Source organism: Pleurodeles waltl, chromosome 11 (genome assembly GCF_031143425.1).
Source record: "Pleurodeles waltl isolate 20211129_DDA chromosome 11, aPleWal1.hap1.20221129, whole genome shotgun sequence".
NCBI lineage: Eukaryota > Metazoa > Chordata > Amphibia > Caudata > Salamandridae > Pleurodeles > Pleurodeles waltl.
This window is the reverse complement of record NC_090450.1, coordinates 64,904,552-64,925,996: the sequence shown is the minus strand read 5'-3', so window position 1 is coordinate 64,925,996 and position 21,445 is coordinate 64,904,552.

The window sequence follows — 21,445 nt, the reverse complement described above, 5'->3', positions numbered from 1 at the left end:
ACATACCTGTGGAATTTGTTGACTCTGTGGTCGCTGTTGTCCTTCTTAGGCACCGTCAGCTGGGACATTTGAGGAGATGGCGGAATCCTCCGGTGTACCGACCGCTGGTGGACCTGTTAACAATGGAGGAGCGATATTTGAACATCACCTACAGGTTTGACCGTGCCACAACCCAGGAACTGTGTACCCAGTTGGAGCCAGACCTGATCTCACCAATCCGCCATCCCACAGGAATACCCCCTGAAGTGCAGGTGCTATCGGTGCCCCATTTCCTTGCAAGTGGATCATTTCAAACAACTGTGGCCCTGGCATCAGGGATGTCCCAGCCTATGTTTTCCAACGTGTTGTCCAGAGTGTTGTCTGCCCTGCTGAAACACGTAAGGAGCTACATCATTTTCCCCCAGGTGGAGGATTTGGCTACAGTGAAAGGTGACTTCTATGCCCTGGGACATATCCCCAACATCATAGGTGCTGTTGATGGCACCCATGTAGCTCTGGTCCCCCCACGCAGGAGTGAACAGGTGTACAGGAACCGGAAGAGTTATCATTCGATGAATGTACAAATGGTATGTTTGGCAGACCAGTACATCTCCCAGGTAAATGCCATGTTCCCTGGCTCAGTGCATGACGCCTACATCCTGCGGAATAGCAGCATCCCGTATGTGATGGGTCAACTCCAGAGGCACCGGGTGTGGCTATTAGGGGACTCTGGTTAGCCCAACCTGTCATGGCTATTGACCCCAGTGAGGAATCCCAGGACCAGGGCAGAGGAACGCTACAATGAGGCCCATGGGCGGACTAGGAGAGTGATAGAAAGGACCTTCGGTCTCCTGAAGGCCAGGTTCAGGTGCCTCCATATGACAGGTGGTTCCCTATTCTACTCACCAAGGAAGGTGTGCCAGATCATCATCGCTGCTTTGCAATCTTGCTTTGCGACGCCAGGTGCCTTTTCTGCTGGAGGATGGTCCAGATGACGGTGTTGTGGCAGCTGTGGAGCCTGTGGACAGTGATGAGGAGGAAGCTGAGGAAGAAGACATAGACAACAGGGAGTCAGTCATACAGCAATATTTCCAGTGACACACAGGTGAGAACAATTTTTTTACTATTACATTCACTTTCACACTTCTACCTCTATCCTGTCTGTCAATTAGAAGAAGTTTTTGGTAACTGAGTTGTACATTTCCATTACGTTTTCACAGGTGTGGTTACCAACGTGTGTCATCTGCTTGCATCCTTCATGGACTTGTGATGTGTGACATAGGTATGTTGGCATTACATTTGAAAACGCATTTTGTCACTGTCATTGCTAATACACATTTTCAAAATCACAGACTGACTCCAGATTGTTTTGTGGTTCAAGGGTGTTTATTGAAGTGCTAATTATTGGAGGGGGTGGCAAAATGGTGATCGGTGATGGTGGAGGAATGTCCATGGCAGAGTCCAGTCTATTAGTCACACAGGTGCACTGCCCATATGGGCATAGGAAGTGGAGCTGGGGCAGTTCCAATCTGGACAGGGTAACAAAGTGAGACAGTGGGAGGACAATCAGGGTGGTCTCATTTCCTGGCGGGGGTCTTGCCATCTTGCTCTGTCCTGTTCCTGGATCTCAGGGACCGCTTGCGGCATGGTTGTCCGTCTGCAGGGGGTGGGGTGCTGGTGTGGTGGTCCTGTGGCGGGGCGTCCTGTCCACTAGCGCCGGCGGAGGTGGTGGGCAATTCATCATCCATGCTAGTGTCAGGGGCCCCTTGAAGTGCCACGGTATCCCTCATGGTCTTTTGTATGTCCTTCAGCACCCCTACGATGGTGCCCAGGGCGGAGCTGATGGTTCTGAGCTCCTCCCTGAACCCCAAATACTGTTCGTCCTTCAGGCGCTGGGTCTCCTGAAACTTGGCCAGGACCGTAGCCATCGTCTCCTGGGAGTGGGGGTATGCTCCCATGATGGAGGAGAGGGCTTTGTGGAGGGTGGGTACCCTTGGTCTGTCCGCCGCCTGTTTCACAGCAGCCCTCCCAGTTCCCCTGTGTTCCTGTGCCTCCGTCCCCTGGACCGTGTGCCCACTACCACTGCCCCCAGGTCCCTGTTGTTGTTGGGGTGGTGGGTTACCCTGGGTTCCCTGTAGTGGTGGTCACACCGTTGATTGACGTGTCCTGGGTACGGAGGTATGGGCCCGCTGGGTGGGTGCTGTGCTGGTGTTACCAGAGGGTGGAAGGTCAGGGTTGGGCTGTGCCTGTGCAAGGGGAACCGACTGTCCCGAGGCCCACGATGGTCCGGGCTGGTCATCTGGATCCAGTTGGCCAGAGCTGCTGTCGTCACTGTGGGCCTCTTCTGTGGGTGGAGTGGAGATGTCTGGACCCTCCTGTGTGGTGACGTTACGTAGTGGTCCTGCAGGGGTATAAGAGCATGATTATTGCATGTGTGTGTGTCATGGTGTGCAATGGGTGGGTGTGCGTGTACGCCAGTGCAAGCATTCCTGTGTGGGGGCTTGTATGATGATGGTTGGGGGTTGTTATGGGTATGTGCAGTGAGCATGCTTTAGTGCTGGGTGTCCATGCTTAGGTGGGTCATGCAGGGCTTGTTGTTGGGATAGGTGGTTTATGTTATTAGTACATTAGTGAGGAGTTGGAGTGATAGGGGAGGGGGAGAGGGTGGGGGTGAGTGATTGCATGCAGGTAGGGTGGGGGATATGATAGTTAAGATTTGACTTACCAGTGTCCATTCCTCCACCGACTCCTCCGAGGCCCTCTGGATGCATGATGGTCAAGACATGCTCCTCCCATGTTGTTAGTTGTGTGGGAGGAGGTGGGGGTCCGCCGCCAGTCCGCTGAATCGCGATGTTGTGCCTGGAGACCACTGAACGCACCTTCCCCCGTAGGTCGTTCCACCTCTTCCTGATATCCTCCCGATTTCTTGGATGCTGTCCCACAGCGTTGACCCTGTCGACAATTCTTCACCATAGCTCCATCTTCCTGGCTATGGAGGTGTGCTGCACCTGTGCTCCAAATAGCTGTGGCTCTACCCGTAGGATCTCCTCCACCATGACCCTGAGCTCCTCCTCGGAAAACCTGGGGTGTCTTTGGCGTGACATGGGGTGGTGTAGGTGATGTGTGGCGTGGTGTATGTGTTGATGAGTGTGGTGATGTGTGGTGGTGTGGGGTGTTTTGAGCGTGGATGTTGTATGGGTGATGGTGTTGTGTTCCTCTGTGTGGTGGGGTTGTCTATTGCTGTAGTCTCTGTCTGTCACCTTCGTCTTCAGTTTTTGGTCATAGGGGTTTGTGGGTGATGTGGGTGTGTGTTTTATATTGTGTTGGGTGTGTGGGAGTGTTGTTTGTATGTGTATCAGGTGTGTGTATTTTGAATTGTCCAATGTGGCTGTGTTTTGGAGATGTGTGTGTATTTTGAGCGCGGCGGTGTGTACCGCCAATGGAAAGTGGTTGAAAGACCGCTGCGTGGATTCGTCAGTCGTGATAGCATGGGCGTGTTTCTGTTGGCGTGACGGTGGAGGTTTTGTTATCACCAGTTTATCACTGACCTTTGGTGTGGCGGACTTGTGTGGGTTTCTGAATTTCGGCAGATTCCGTGCTATGGGTCATAATAGCTTTGGTGGAATTCCGCAGCCGCGGCAGTGTATTGGCGGTCTTCTGCACGGCGGTAAACGGCATTTACCGCCAATGTTGTAATGACCCCCTAAATGCTAATAAATTGACACCAAAACAACAAAAATCTAATCAGTAAAACTGTAGTTCTAAATTGCTACATTTTTAGCAAAACCTAAAGCTTAAAAGAGAGCCTAAAAGATCAATGCCAACCACAGGCATCTAGTCTTGCGGGACTGTGTCAAATTCAAAAGGTAAGGCTGACGGCTGTGGAGCGCGAAGAGGATTGGGCTCTGTTGATGTGTGTAGGTTCACCTTAATTTTTAAGCGCTTACTTTCTGACTTCTTAGACAAATTCTTGAACAAAATGTTGTGATAAGGTAGAGTTCAGCAGGACAACGCTGCATGAGGTTTTCTAGGAGGGAGTGGCATTGCCGGATGGCTTTGGGTAGAAGCCGTGATTAAAATTTCTACTTTTGGACTTAGTCATTGAAATTGAAGTTGAAAATATCCAACAGGACAAGGCAGAGGACTGTAGCCAAAGTCACTTGCACAAGGTCGGATATCCTTTTTGTGAGGGACCGCTGAAATGAATTTACTGCTGCAGAGAAGAACGTAGAGGGAGAAGCCGCAATCTCAATCCGGCTGACAATACACCTTGGGGGGATAAGCGAGCAGGTTAGTCTTGTTTTCTTCTTGGTTCTTGGAGAAGTTTTTAGTCTATCAAATGGATTTTGGCTAACCGGGCAACTTTAGCACCACTTCCAAGTGTCAGGACTTGAGAGTCCCCACTTGAAGGGTCAGGACTCATGTAGGCTGGGTCCTGGTGTGGGTTCAAGATGGAGGAAGTCTTTTGTGCCTCTGTGGCTCAGAACAGGATGCCCACAAACTACCCCTTGTGAGTTAATCTGAAGGGTCTGGAACAGTGAAAGATCCAGTCCTTGTCCCCAGGCAGAAAGTAGCAGAGCAGCAGGGAAAATAGGACAGCATTTCAGCAGGCTAGTAGTCTTCAAGAGCAGCATTCCCACAGAGTAGCAGTCCTTCCAGCAGCACAGCACTACGTCTTCCTGGCAGAGTATGCACAGATCCAGAAGTATACTGAAGAGCGGTCTGAAGGTTCTATTTCTATACTCTGGTGTCCTTCTACTGGAAGGTGGGAGAAGCTTCTGGAAAGATTTTTTGAAGTACATGGAATATATTGACTCTCCTACCTTGGCTTCAAGCTGGCTGCAGTGACAATACAAAGTCGTTAGGCCCTTTGATCACAGGCAGGGCATAGGCTATTCAGTTGTAATTGGGGCTGTGCTCAGCTCCGCCCGGCCCCGTCCTGCCAGCAGAGATCCCACTGAGACACACCTAATGCCTTTATTGTATGGCTGTCCGTGAGGAACTCACTAAGCCAAACTGTCAGCTACACTCAGACACATCACCCAAGACAGGCTGCAGGCACAAACGGCTAAAGGCAGGAAAATGCCAACTTTCTAAAAGTGACATTTTCAAAATTGTAATGCAAAATCTGAATTTACCCTTAAAGATGGTTTATCATTACCATTTCATAGATACCAAACATGAAATAGCCACGTACTCCCAATTGGAAATTACAGGGTATTAATTGTAATATGAAATCCCCAATGTTATCCTATGGGAGGGGTAGGCCTCACAGCAGTGAAAATGGATTTAGGAGTTGTTCACTACCAGGAAATGTAAAACGTAAAAGTGTATGTCCAACCTTTTTAATAACATAGCGCCCTGCCATATGGGTTACCTAGCACCTACCTTAGGGGTGACTTATATGTACTAAAAGGGGAGTGTACGGCGTGGCAAGGGGAGTAAATGTCAAGCTGACATCACAGTTTAAAACTGCATTCAGGCTGCCAAGGCAGGCCTGGGATGTTTCAAAGCGCTATTAAAGTGACTAAAGTGGGTAGCACACTATGGGGGTCATTACGACCCTGGCGGTGATGGACCGCCAGGGCCGGGGACCGCGGATGCACCGCCAACAGGCTGGCGGTGCATCCAGGCCAATTCTGACCGCGGCGGTAAAGCCGTGCTCAGAAAAGGGAAACCGGCGGTTTCCCGCCGGTTTTCCCCTGGCCTGAGGAATCCTCCATGGCGGCGCTGCAGGCAGCGCCGCCATGGGGATTCCGACCCCCTTATCGCCAGCCTGGTTCTGGCGGTTTTGACCGCCAGAACCTGGTTGGCGGTAACAGGTGTCGTGGGGCCCCTGGGGGCCCCTGCAGTGCCCATGCCAATGGCATGGGCACTGCAGGGGCCCCCTAACAGGGCCCCACCAAGATTTTCAGTGTCTGCATAGCAGACACTGAAAATCGCGACAGGTGCAACTGCACCCGTCGCACCCTTTCCACTCCGCCGGCTCCATTCGGAGCCGGCATCCTCGTGGAAGGGGGTTTCCCACTGGGCTGGCGGGCGGCCTTCTGGCGGTCGCCCGCCAGCCCAGCGGAAAACTCAGAATTACCGCGGCGGTCTTTTGACCGCGCAGCGGTATTCTGACGGCGGTACTTTGGCGGGCGGCCACCGCCGCCCGCCAAAGTCAGAATGAGGCCCTATGTGCTGCAGGCCCACCGGTAGAATTAAATTTACAGGCCTTGGGTATATGGTATACCACTCTACAAGGGACTTATAAGTAAATTCAATATACCAATTAGGTATATGCCAATCAAATCATGACATGTTTAGTGGAGTGAGCACAATCACTTTAGCGCTGGTTAGCAGTGGTGAAGTGCAGAGTCCAAAGGCCAACAAAAAAAAAATCTGAAAAACTTGGAGGTTAGTAGGCAAAAGGTTTATTTGAAGACCACCCTAATGCCTACTGACTAACAATCTCCTGCACACTCCTTCCATGAAGCAACATCTGAAAACCTTCCCTCAATCATTTGAAGGAGAGAACATCCCTGGTGAAGAGCAGGTATACCCTGTTCATGACTCTCCTCCTTATAACTTCCCAGGTGCCATATCTCTCTTTACAATGCTGTGCCACAACTCATTCCTGCAATGGAGGCTACTTGCATGCAATTATAGACTCACTCAAAGGACTCAAAGGACTTAAAGGACTTCCTCAGATGATTGGCATACCTGTGCTTCGTGCCTCGATAATGTTGTAAAATGTTAAAAAGACATGACAAAGTTCCACCAAGAACAGCAAAGAGGTTGTAGGGAGGAGAGTGCAAGAGATGACATAGGCAAGTCTTGGCTCTTAAGATGTTAGAGGCAATATTAAAAAAGACCCTTAAACTTAATCCTCATGCCAAACACATGCAGAAGATTGTACACAAACAATTGCCCCACCTGTCCCACCCGCACCTATATCGCCATCTGCCCCACCTGCAGTAATCTGTCTCTCCTATAGTAGCTCCTGTCCACCCTGCAGTGCCTCTGCCCTACCACAAGTGGCTAGTGCCTACCTGCAGTGGCTCCTGCTCCATCTGCACTGCCACCTGCCTAACCTATTATACCTCCCGTCCCACCTGCAGTGGCTCCTGCCCCACCTGCACTGCCACCTGCACAACCACCCAGATCCCATTCTCTAACGCAAAGATTTTCACTGCCAGCAATGCGCAGGCGGAGTAGTAGGAGAAACTACACGCTATAAGTGTGTTATATGTTCTGCTACTGTTACCAAGATCTACTAATACAAATATGTGTACATTTTACATCTCAAACCTATGTCAAGTTTCTAACTTTATTGTTTGTTTTTCCTTGTTGTTTTCAGGGTTGTTAGCAAGGTGAGCCATTTTCAAAGAGAATCAACATATGGTAAGAATTTGTCAAACAGACTTTTTCAAATGGCATCACAGGTACCAAACATTATCATAAAATCATAAAAGAAAGGTATTTTTAGTTATTTTAAGGTTTTCTTTTTTATATTTCTTAAACAAATGATTTAAAAATGCTAGATATGCTAATTCAAAATGCTAGTCTGTCTTTAAAATGGGAGAAAGGCAAAAAAATACTATCTTGGTCCAGAATGGGGAAGCTAACTTGGAGCAGTTTGGGCGAAACAGAATAACAAGTCATGAAGCATCAAAGGACCCTATCTTTAAACGAAGGGAACAACAAAAATGTCCACAGTCCAAAAATAAGGTTCCACGGTCACATGAAACAAGGAAGTTGGACTCCACAAGGCACATGAAGAATTTAAACCCAGGCACTTGTTTCGAGAAGTCACTAGTTAACCTCACTCTCTGTTTACTATCATATCTAAATCCTCCTCTGCCATGTGTGTTATGTTAGTGGCCATGGCAGGACCATTTGTGCAACAGGAAGAAAGAACATGAGGGGTAGCAGAGACAGATGAAGTGGGAGATGGGGCAACAACTGGAGTGGGTTGGGGAGGCAGACAAGACAGAATGGCTGCAGTTAAGGTGTTGATGATGCCAGTTAAAATATCCATCTTTCTATAGAGCGTCTCTCAGTGCACCTAGACCTCTCCCATTATATGCGGAAGTCCTGAGAGATCGCGCCCTGAGCAGCTATAACTGTGACAGACTCATTCGTAACAGACTGGTCACCACAAGAGGGGAGTGCGGTGTCAGAGGCATATTGGTCCCTCCACTCCTGTTCTTCCCCTAGGAGGAGACGTAGATGCCACAGCTTGCAGTTGGGGCCTCAGGAGTTAAGGAGGGGCTTGCACAGGCCCTGATGGTGTTGGGGCCTGCTCGTTGGACACCACTTCAAGAGCTTCTTGTAGGCCAGGGGAGACCTACATCTTCATCCAATTGGCTGGTGGAGTCCACTTCCACAACTCCCACTTCCCCCACTACTCCCACTTTCCCAAAGGACTGTTCAACTTCTGCCTACATCTACTGGTGTTAGAACGGGTTATTCTACAGGAAGGATCAATACCCCTGCTGGTGTTCTGTTATTCCTCCTTGCACGTGGTGTCAAAATGCATACCCGCCTCTGAGCCGAGGTTCTTCTTTCCTACCTCCAGCCCTTCTTTGCTGTTGCTTTGACAGCCTGGCCTGCTGAAGAGGGATAAAGACATAGAATGATTTTATTAGTTCACTCATGGTTGATTAAAACATACCTTTATTAATATTACTGAAAATGTGGTACCTTGACCAAACAACACTCAATTCTGTGCTGTCATATGCTGATGATGTGAATTAAACGTTCTTTACTGAAGTAATTCACAGTATAGATGAGATGAGATATCCTACATATAAAGTATGTGCAGTCCTCTGTGTGCTGGTTAGAAATTGCTAAATATGTTGAGATATATATATATATATATATATATATATATATATATATATATATATTAACCCAGTGGCCGTCACAGTTTGCCAAATCTTCACAAAATATTCCCAGAAAAGTGACCCAGTGATTCTTGTTGTGCATGGAAAGTTTCAGGGTCATTTTATCAATGATGTTATAAAAGATGTCATGAGTGCCATAACTTGTGGGGTAATTAGTAGTGCATGGGAAAAGTGTGAGTTATAGTTACCTTAAGGCATGTGTTCTCTAAATAAAGCAGAGCTAATCACCCTATAGGGTATCCAGGTGTTTGCAGGTCCCGGAGGTTTATTCGAACAGCGAGGTCTTGAGGGCCCTTAGGAATTCTGGAAGTGAGGTGATGGTCCAGTTGTGTGTGGGGACGCTGTTCCAAGTTTTTGCTGCAATGTGAGAGAATGAGTGTCCTTCACGTCTGCTTCAGTAGATGCTTGGAGTATAGGTAAGTGAAAGGGGGGAATTTCTTAGGATCTTTGATCGCTGGAGGGTCACGCAAACAACAGATTATTAATTATTGGATTTAAAACAAGGAAATAGAGACCTAATAACTTATTTTGCACTTCAGGACCAAATATGGGCTCTTTGAGTATCAAGTTATGCCCTGCAGCAGTGTTTTCCAACCTTTTTACATTTGTGGACCCCCACTTTATCATTAATGAAACCAGGGGAGCCCCACTGAATCATCATTGGAATCCGGGTACCCCACCCTACTGAGTCATTACTGAAAGCTGGGGATCTCATCTGTCAATATTATTTAATTTTCTAAGCAGTCATGGACCCCCTGAGGAGGCTTCACAGAACCCCAGGAGTCCCTGGATCACAGGCTGGGAACCACTGCCCTATGGGCTTTGCAATGCTCCAGCGGCTTTTCAACATTTCATCAATAATGTTTTAAGTGAATTCATTGATTGGTGGGCATCATTTACATTGGTGATATTCTAATATATTCAACCACCCAAGAAGAGCTCTGCAGTCAAGTGAGAAAGGTCCTGCATAAATTGCAAGAAAATAAGTTGTATGTGAAGCTGGACGAACAGAAGATCAAGGCTATTACGGATGGAAATTTCAAGGCTATTACGGAGTGGAAATTTCCAACTTGCGTGAAGTAAGTGCTAAGTTTCATTGGCCTTGCAAACTTCTACCGAAGATTTATCAAGGAATTCTCACACAAGATAATTCTAGTCACACAATTGTTAAAAAAACAATGTCAATTTAAATGGGCCAAAGATGCAGAATGAGCATTCGAATCATTGAAGAGAAAATTCACCACTGTACCAGTCTTGCTTCATGCTGATTCTTTGGAACCCCTGTATTTTGAAACAGGTGCTTCAGATCTAGCGATTGGAGGAGTTCTATCCCAGAGGCCTAAGAAAACTTGACAGTCACACCCAGTGGCTTGCCAATCACAAAAATGAACTCCGGCAGAAGTGAACAATACAATTATAGAGAAGGAACTGCTGGCCATCAAAGATGCTCTCAATGAATGGAGACACTACTTGATGGGAGACAAGCACACTGTCAAAGTATTCACTAATCATCAAAATCTTAAGTTTTTGAAATCTGCAGAAACATTCACACCACAACAGCCCAGCTGGTCTTTATATTTCGCTGACTATGATTTTGTAATCACTTGCCAGCCCGGAAACAGAAATGGGAGAGCTGATGCCTTGTCGCAAATAGACACAGAAAACCAAAAGAATGATTTAGAGACTCAAACACCTGATTCAAAGATCATTCGAGTCGTGTTGCAAAAGACCATAGAAAAACAAGTTTGTGATGAAATAGGTTCAGATGAGAAACAGTTATGGTCTGGACAGGATCTAGAAGGAGGAGTTCAAGATCGGCAACCATGTCATAAGGAAGTGACATACTTTTGCACATTAGAACCTCAAAGAAAGGCGTTCTATGTGCGCCACGATAACCAACTAGGTGGCCATAAAGGAATTAAAAAAACAAAAGATTTGGTTTAAAAAGTTTTTGGTGGCCACAAATGATGAAGGTCATCCATGATTATGTGAGAACTTGTGAGGTTTGTGCTCGGGGAAATCAGAGAGGCGAGCACCTAAGGGGCTATTGCAGCCAATGCCCACTTCTCCCCATCCTTGGCATACAGTAACCATAGACCTCATAGTAGACCTACCTTTTTATCCAAGGGTATAATACCATACTGGTGTTCAGGGGTGCTTTCACTAAAATGGCTCACTTCATTGCCTTAAAAGGAGTGTCTACTGCTAAACAACTTGCTGTCCATTTTGGAGAAGGCATAGTTCAAGCCCATGGAGTTCCAATAATAATAGTCTCTGACAGGGATTCTCATTTTATTTTGCATATTTGGAAGTAGTTTGCAAGGGGTCTTGGAATATAAGCAAGATATTCCACTATCTATCACCCAGAGACAGATAGTCAGTCTGAACGACTCAACAAAGATTTGGAGCAATATTTGAGACTATTTTTACTGGATCAGGAAGGAGATTGTCCAGAATATCTGTGGACGGCAGAATTTGCACATAATAATGCAAAGAATGTTTCCACAGGCTATTCCCATTTCTATTTAAACTATGGTAGACATCCCAATTCTTTAGTTGAATTCAAGGATATCTTAGTGCCCGCAGTTAAGGATTTAGTGCAACACTTACCTTCAGTACACAAATCAAAAGAACGCTACAGGTTCAATGCAGATAAAAAGAGAAGCACAGGACCACTGTTACAGGAAGGAGACAGAGTTTGGCTTAATTTGAAGAATCTTAGCTTAAAAGGAAATAGGAAGATTCAACCTTGTTTCATCTGGCCATATCAAATGGAGATGGTAGTAAATCCAGTGACATTTGGTCTAAAACTACCCAAAAAGCTGAAGATTCACCGAGTATCAACTTCTCAATAATAAGAAAGGCGCCTTCATATTTAAGAGTCACATTTCCACCTAAGCCTCTGCTTTTAAAAGGAAGCTTGGAATTCAAGGCAAAAAGAATTTTGGATTCAAAAAGAGTCAAGATTCAAATTTATTATCTGCGCAACTAGCGAGTCAGAGTTTATGAGGAGTATACTCACCAAAATAGAAGTGGTTCCAGGAGGTAACATTTCAACAGTTGAATTCAGCTGCAGTTGGAAATTAAGCGAAGTGGTTTGTTCAGTTAAGATGTTTAAAAACTGATTGAAGGAAAAAGGTAACTGATAACAGATAATACATTTGTCATGGTCAAATGCATACAATTCTGAAAAGACTATTATAAAAGCTTAAAGAAACAAACAATATTTTTTCTGAATCCTAAAGAAAGAAAACAAGAAGAAGAATCAAAATTAAAATAAGAATAGATATGTAAGAACAAATACAACAAATAAAGGGACATTAAAACCATGATTTGGAATTAACAAGATAGTAGAAGAGAAGCAAAGGCTTGATTTGATTTCGGTATGGGAAGGTCAATAGAATATAGCATAATATATAATTAAATGAGTAAAAGGTGTGTGTTGGATATTAAATAAGTGTTTTGTTTTACAGTTCTCCACAAGTGGCTCAAAACAATGCTCAGCTAGAACGCACACTAGACAGAGGATATTTTGGGCAGGAAGACAGAGGAATCAGAAGAATTCAAGCAGTCTTTTTTTTTCTCCCCATCTCCTTTCCCGTTCCAAGGCATTCCTGATTTGTGGTGGTTCTCTGGATTCGGGAAGGGTTCTAGGTATGGCATTGAGTGTTCATTCATCTTTCTGTTCCTCTGCAAGTCTGTAGAGAGGTAAGAATAACCTTGACACTTTCAAAGCTCCTGCTAAGTCTGAGCAAACAGCTATGTGCCAACAGTGGGCATCCCGCAACATAGAAGGAGTCGGCCCTGAGGGTGGCGGCACCCAGGGCCATCTGTGGCTCCTCGTGGGGGACCTCGTGGCCCACCTCCAATGACTCAGTTAGCCCCAGGGAGGTTGTGGTCCCCGGGGCTGCAGGGGGCCAGCCGCCCCTCCATTTAATCTGTTTTTAGCCCTGAGGAGGTGGTGTTTCCCGGGGCAGTGGGTGGGGCTGCACGGCCCATCTGCATTGTATTTTATGTAAAGCGCCGGGGAGGTGGTGGTCCCAGGGGCTGCAGGGGTGCCAGGCAGCCCCTTGCATTGTATTTGTTTTTAGCGCCAGGGAGGTGGCAGTCCCCGGGGCTGCAGGTGGGGTTGCATGACCCCCCAAATTGTATGTCATTGAAGCCCTGGGGGGGTGGTACCCGTGGCTGCTGGGGGGCCAGCGGCCTCCTGCATAGTATTTGTTTTAGAGATAGGAAGATGGCAGTCCCAGGGGCTGCGGGGGGGCCGGTGTCCCCTCACATTTCGTTTTTCATTAGCCCTGGGGAGGTAGTGGTCCCCGGGGCTGTGGGTGGGCACCACCGGCATTGAATTTGTTATTAGCTCTCGGAAGGTGGCGGTCCATTTTTTTCTGGTACTCGTCTGAAGCAGAGCCCCAACATAGCTACCTGAACTTCCTTGTTGAAGTGTTGTTAGCCAATCAGAGTTCCTGGAACCTTTGCATCCCTATAGATAAAAACTTGGATTTTCTTTAATTTCTGAAAAACTACTGAGTGAATTTAAACCAAATTACAAAAAGGGTCGCTTTCTCGACCAAGAGCTACCTTTCTGCCAAATTTGATGTTGGGCGCTATTGCTGTTCAAAATCCCCTTTGGAAAAATAGATGAAGAAAAAGCATTTTAGGACTCCCGTTTTTCTTGGCCTGTGCATGATGGATCACCCTGAAACTTTTCAGGCAGATGCTGAAGTGAGCGTTGTATTTTCTTGGAAAGGTTTGGCCAAAAGATCAAAGATGTTGATCTTTTGCCTATATATACTCTCTGTTCCCCTCCTCTTCAAAAAATTCCTCCTCAAAAGAAGGGGCAAATCCACAAACAAGTTCTGCCACATAGTCCAAGACAGGTAAGAGTTTGGATGTGGGCATTCCTTTTTTATGTGGTCAGCCTGTCTGTGATTGTTTGATAGTCGAATGCAAATCAGGGGCTGATGGTGCAGGTGTGTTGCAAGTATTGAAAACAGTGTTATATAAATGTCTTCAGGATTTTAAAAGTTTAATTCTTGAGAAGACACACTTACAAACACATTTAAAAGTTTACTTTATAAAAGAGATTCTCCATATGCATTTATCAATTTGGTGCATTGAGATTAAAATTGTCTTTACAAATTGGGTATTCTTGTTTTGAATTATAGAATTACATTTGAAAGTCAATTAAATTAAATGAATTATATGTTTCTAGCCATCATAAATATTATTCTAAGAATAAGGATTAAGAGCCATTTTACAGAAATGTCTCTGTATGGTTTTTTTTTGTTAAAGAAGATTGTGGCTTCATTATTTCCTATTGGTGGTTTGACCATTGAGTGGTCCTTGACTTACTATTATTTTCAAATTTGGGCTGTAATAACGATAGAAGTGCAGTTTATGAATCTTAATAGCTGTACTCTTTTGTGGGGGTGGCGATCCTCTCTAAACACTTCTGGGTTCCTCCCTAAGCCCCTCCTTTTACCTCTTTTTCCCTCCCCTAAAATCTATACTAATGTGTGTGAAGAATCCACAGTCAGGTGTGGAGCTCTGCACATAAAAAGATAGGACCAGCTGAAAAACGCAGTTTTTGAAGAGCAATTTATAGTACCTTTTGTTGCACTACAAAACATACTACAAAGCACAGTTTGAGAATTAGGCTCTCAATAGCTCACTTTTATCCAAAACGAATTCTTACCCACTAACATTTTCTTGTTTTCGTCCTTCATATGATTGCCACTATGAGTGAAACTTTGTTGCCCAGTACCAAGAAAGAACTCTTTACAAGACGAAATCTATTAAAGTATAAAAATCACACATATATTAGTTTAATAACGGATTTGTATCCTAGAGCGTCACCCAATGTGATGTGTTGCTTGATATTAAGTAAATATTTATACCCATGACCAAATGTTGTGATGTTTTATTTCTCCTTGTATTATTAAGGAGAACAATTTGTTTCCCTACAGTACCTGGCATGTGTATTATTAATACCAACCATTCCAACATATCAGTATATAAAAATACACAAAAAACATCAATTCAAAATGCATATCATCATTTGACATCTAAATGATCCTGCTGCATACATATTCAGAAGATACATTTGTAAAAAAATACAGTACATTTGTTATTCAAAGACACTGTGTGCCATTCAAACAGGCAAACTTGCTTGTAGGTAAATCATCACATGTAAACGTGCTCTTATACATTTTCTACTTATGGCTAGTCACCATTATGAGTGTAGATTTACTACAATGTGTAGACTTACATGTCTCCACCCCCTAATTTCAGGTTTTGGAGCCTAATTTCCAAATGCAAGGTTCCTACTTGTAACTTTTCACACGCAGGCAGAGGTCTCCTCATTGAGTCAGAGATCTCCCTATGGTAAAGTATAGGGAAGTTGTAAAATGTTTCTTAAACTTAGAAAAAAAGTGAAAATAGTATCAAATATTAATGGAGATTCATTGTATATAATTATTTTAAATATAGAACAAAATACAAAAATCTACAACACTATTAACTTAATTTTACATTATAGATTTGCTTTAAATATATTAATTTAAATGAAAGTTAGATATTTTAAAGAATTAGTATAAAATACTATTTTTGTAATAACAATCACTAAAAGTTCTGTATGTAATTAATGTAAGTTAATTGATCTAAAACAACTGAATTAAGATATATCTTTAAATTACAAAATGTAGCTAAAATATTTAAAAATAAAACAAGAATTATTTTTCAGTTAAATACTACTTTTTTTAAAAACATTTTATTACATGTATATATTGCAGAAGTCAAAATAGTGGAACGCTGATCTCCGTACATAAAAGGTAGGAGCTGCAGAGGCAGAGACTTCTGTATGTATGTTTGTAAATAACATTTTGCAGCACTTTAGTAGTACTATTGCAGCGCTATTAAAAGTACTGCAAATGCAGTTTGTTAATAGGTCCCATCATTTTAGTGCCTGCATAAGTAAACTAATCAGATTATTCTAGATTACTATAAGAGTTTCACACAACTGATTCCAAAGCAGAACCAATTTTGTTTCTGTTTAAGGGATCACGCTTACAAAAAGTACCTTGATATTAGATTAAAAAAAATTATTCTGGCATTAGTCGGGACCTTTTGTTTTCCCAAAAATTCTTAAATACATATATACATAGAACAATAGAGGGGTTTTCATGAGCCCTCTTACCCCCAGGTCATTATAGTGTAATTCACATTTTGCTTCTGGCCACCACACCATAGATTATAGGCGTGGGTTCAGCCCACTTCATCCAAAGGTTCTCCTCCAAGTGAGCAACTGCATTCTGCCTATGCACATAGGGCACACCCACCACAAAAATAATCCTCTTCAGTGCCATAGTCTTTTCATATCAGCCATTGTGAGTTACCAACATATATTGTTGCTTTAAGTGCAGACAATGCAGTCCCTCCACTGGATTCCACAAGGCATAATTAATGATTTTACTAAAGCTATGGTTCTGTATTTTGTTTTTGATGTAAACACTAGCATATAGTTGGCCGTTTAATTACAAGCTTGCATGTCTTGTGATATATTTTTTCATCTTTCTGTAAAGCTATAGTAAATAACATTTATGCATAAGTGAACATTAGTGCTATTCCAGGGAGCATGCAAATACACATTCAATGCAAACCTTGTGAATTTACATCACTACCCTTATCAATACCTACAGTGAAAAAACTGAGACTCCTTCCCTAGATTCCCTTCCTGTTGAGGACCTGCCACAGTGTAAATTCACTGTCAAGTTCTTTATTGTCCACAATAATGCATGTGCTATTTGGAAGACTGCACCGAGAAGGCTCTAATATTTTGCACCTTTTTAGCATGTAATGTGTGCTTACATTACAAAGACGCCTTTTTAACATAAACTTGGCCTTTTTCTTCCTTCTTCCCAATCACAGTAGTAGCCTTTAATCCTATATAAAGTAGAAGGGGCTCTTATTTACAAAGGGCCACTTTGATTGCTGAACGAGGTTTCACTTCTTTGCAGCTTGTCATTAATTATAGCAAACATATTATTCCATTAAACTATAATACTGCCTCTTAATAATAGTTTTCAACAAATCATGTTGTGCTAAAATATTTCTATCAAGAATGATGCAAAAAGGCGGTACAGTGAAGGTTATTAAATCCTGGGTCTGGTGGCTCAGTGAACCAATATATCAACTTCAGGAATGTGTGCCTGACCTTGTGGTTACAGGTTTAGTTTCCAGAGGGTCCACTTAATCTTTCATCCTTCTGAGGTTGATAATATGAAGATTAGGTTGTATAGCAATACATTCCATCTATTCAAGGTGGTGTAGCTTCACCATTGTCTTTTCATTGTGTGTGAAGTATTGCTATTAAACCTAATAGGATTTGGCTTTAATGTGATAAAGCATGCAAACATGGGCATGCACAATGCTATTTACATGTATTAGCACATTAAAGTGAAAGATACTTTTCTAGAGGTATTTCACAAACCATAGAAAGGTAATGGCAATGTTGCACCACACAAATTGTGTCAGAATTTTAACATAACATGTATTTGTAAGCTCACTGCATCTTGGTGCTGAATAATCATTTGACATCCAACTCATTTTATTTACCTCAGAAATATGAAATATTATGTAAACCCACCAAGATTGACTTTGACAAAAATAATTTTAATACAGCTGCCCATGAGTATTAATGGGTGCACACCCATGGGTAGCCATCTTCAAATTATTTTTTGCTAAGTGTGACAAAAATAAAATCTTTCCAAGATGTCTACCAGGGCCTGTACACATTACAGTCATCTTGGGATGCATTTCTCATTCTTTACTCTTTCAAGATGGCAGACACATTGCTTTCCAACATGTCAGCCATTTTGGAATGGTAAACTTAAATTTAATTATAAAACACGAAAGGAACAATGGCAATACCAATTGGGCTGGTGAAACAGCAGGCCAAATTTTCAATGGGCCGTTCGGTCTGAGAAGTGGCTTGAGCAATGTAGTCAGACCTGAGAGGGAAAATGACCACATAGTTGGCCCTGATGCCTCTGAATGGGAACAGGTGCAGAGGCCCGGTGGCCCCTAGGAAAAGCAGAATGGCCTTCCTGGATGTGGGAACTCCCCTAGCTGGTTGTAACACAGTGAACCTCAACGTGAGTAGCGTGCCCAGCAGAGCCCAATGACTAGCATAATAGCTCTGAATTCAGTGGGGGAAGTGCTGCCAATGAACACTGAAGGGCTAGAAAATTCCCCCCGAAAAAGGAATGGCAGTCCTGCAGGTTATCACACTGTTCTAAACATTGTAGGCCCAGATTCATGATGTATTGACAACTGAGCATGAACAAGGAGTTCCTCCAAGCCACATCCTCAATTTTACCTCTTGTCATGATCCTCAAAGCCAAGAGGAGTAACATGGGTGGACACAAGCTAGAAACTGCTGAACTCCACTGCCTGAACGTACCCCCAACAGATATCAGCAGCATAGGCAGATAGGCAGATGGGATGGTTTGGTGAAACAAAAAAAGACTGGCAAAGCGACTGCAGAAGTGAATACCAGACACTAACTTGGCCCACTCAGGAACCCCACTGCTGGCACCAGCACTGCATGATTCCCATATGCACCCCAACTGCCAGGAGAGTCTACTTGTTGGTAACTGAAAGGACAGGTTAGATAGGTCCAGAAAATCCAGAAACATGAGGACCCACACAGTAAATCAACACATACCTCTACCATGTTGAGGGAAAGGGATAACGTGGGCACAGTTCTGGCGGAGATTGACATTCTGAGAAAACCACTGTAAACTCTCTGACACAGTGCACTTTTGCAGTTATTACATCCTCAAGAAGCAGACCACTCAAAATAATTTCAGGATGGGTAAGGTAAGTAGAAGGCAGGGAGCAAAATGCAGAAGGAAGAGAGCAGTGCAAAAATGGGTGCATAGTGGGGATGCACAGTGGCACAGAAGTCCACAACCCCACACTATATTTGAGACCTGTCTCCTAAAAGAAGTCTCCCCACAAGGATGCAAAGATTGTCACTTTGCAGGGGATCCAGGTCATAGGATGCTGACCAGCCATCCTCCTCAGGGCAATGCGTCAAATGCAATAGCTGCTAGAATATTTAAATATAGGGATAGCAACACAATTCTAGAAGATGCAAGGAAAACAAGATATTTCTGCGTTGAAAATACAAAAAATCATTACATATCAAATCATACAATTACAGTCTAGCATAAAAGGGCCTTTTTCAGGCAAGTCAAGATAAAGCTGAAATTTCTTCTACTGAAATATGCACTTTAGCTTCCTGCTAAATTAGAGTAGTAGACAACCCCATTCTCAATTCTTTATAGAACCTAAACCAGATGCCTTGAAAAACTCCCAGGCTTCCCCAGTAGTAACCCCACAGACAGTGGATGATCTGCTATAGAGCACAAGTAGTTTACAACTCGGACAGCTGCAATTTCCAAAATTATATATCAAGACTCACTTTGGTATTCATTAACATAAATTAAAATTGACACCCGCCAATATCTGTCTTTTCGTTGAAAGCCTTTCAGCACGTTGGCTGGAGGGTATTGATGTAACTATTGTGGAAGATTATCCAAACGATGACTGTTGAGTCAGCAAAATCCCTTGCATAGTGATGGACATGCACCCCTGTCCTGAGGGCCCCAACTATACTGATGTCTGGATCCATAATGCTGATTTTTGATGCCATGGGTGAACATGGGTCATCCACATAGGCCTATCTCACCGATTGAGGTCGTTTTGGACTGGGCCGCATGCCCAAAGAGCTACCCTCATTGTGGTAAAAGGCTACTGCCTTAACCAGGAGCTAAGCAGCATAAGTGCAGTGGTTGCAGCATACTGTGTACTGAGCAGCGAAAATTAACACATACTTTATACCTGTGTCTCTGGAGTGAGGCCTACAGGCTCACTCATTTTAAAATGTCTCCTTAAAGGAAAAATGGCTGCATTTAAACAAAAAAGTTTGCTTCATTAAAAAGCAATCACAGACACAGTGGTCTGCTGACCCAAGCAGAACACCATCTATGTGATGGCTGCAATTCCTAAAGGGTGACAGACCGTGACCTACCTCATTAATTTTCATGAGCCAGGTCTATTTTGATCTCATTAGGAATTGCTATTTCCATATTCTAGAATTTTGCACATTAGGAACTGCGATTTCCTAATTGCGATTCACAATGATTCTGTACATATGGCCCAAAAACTCTGTAGCAAGTGTGTTGGTAGAGGATGAGGTACTTCAGTGTTTCTGTACAGGCTGTTATTGTTATTGATAATTATATAGCTTAGAAATGCTCACAACCTATCACCTCCAGCATAACAAATAGGTGGTCATTAGAACCCTGGCGGACGGTGTTAAAGCAGCGGTAATCCCGCAAACAGGCCGGCGGAAAAAAAGGGAATTATGACTCTGGCGGAAACCGCCAACAAAGACAGCCACTTTAACACACCGCCCGCCACGGCTGTACAGACAAGCAGTGCGGCGGTCACCGCCAACAGACAGGCGGAAGACAATGTACCGCCCATAGTATCACAACCCCCCAATCCGCCACCTTTTCCAGGGCGGATTCACCGTGGATAAAAACACGGCGGAAACAGCTTTTGCAATGGGAAAACGCTCACCTCTACACATCCCACGAGGAAGGAGGACTCCATGGAGCCGGAACTCCAAATACTCCCTGCGCTTGTCTTTCTGCTCCTCTACCACCACCATCTACGTAGGCGCCGAAGACAACGGTGAGTACTACACCTACAAAATGGGGGAGGAGGGAGGCAAAAGTTAGGGGGACACCCACGAAACACCCCCACCCTCGCATATTACAACATACACACCAATGTATCCACAAAAATCACAGTAACAACCCACAATCCCTCCGGAAGAATGCAAAGACAAAGCGAAATCCGTTCAAACATTGTAATGTTGCAATATACATGTTTTGCAAAAATATAAAGATATATACGAAAATCAGGCAGAAATATATACATTACGAGAAGTAGTGCAGATATGTACATATCAATGTCTGTGCACCACTAGTCCAAAAATGCATGGGCGAGGCCCACAAAAGATACCTGACCACAATCAGAGAGAACAGTGCCGGGGCATCAGATAGAAATACTACAGGCACCTCAGGGGGAAGGGAAGGGGGGGCACCTCAGCCAGATGACTGCAAAGCCAGATCCACGACGGGGCTCCATGCCCACTGTGCCATCCTGGGGAGTGCAAATCCACAGTCTCTCAAGTCTCTACAGTGGCTGGCTTGCCCACTGTGCCATCCTGGGGAGTGCAAAGCCACAGTCTCTCAAGTCTCTACAGTGGGTGGCTTGCCCACTGTGCCATCCTGGGGAGTGCAAATCCACAGTCTCTCAAGTCTCTACAGTGGCTGGCTTGCCCACTGTGCCATCCTGGGGAGTGCAAAGCCACAGTCTCTCAAGTCTCTACAGTGGGTGGCTTGCCCACTGTGCCATCCTGGGGAGTGCAAAGCCACAGTCTCTCAAGTCTCTACAGTGGCTGGCTTGCCCACTGTGCCATCCTGGGGAGTGCAAAG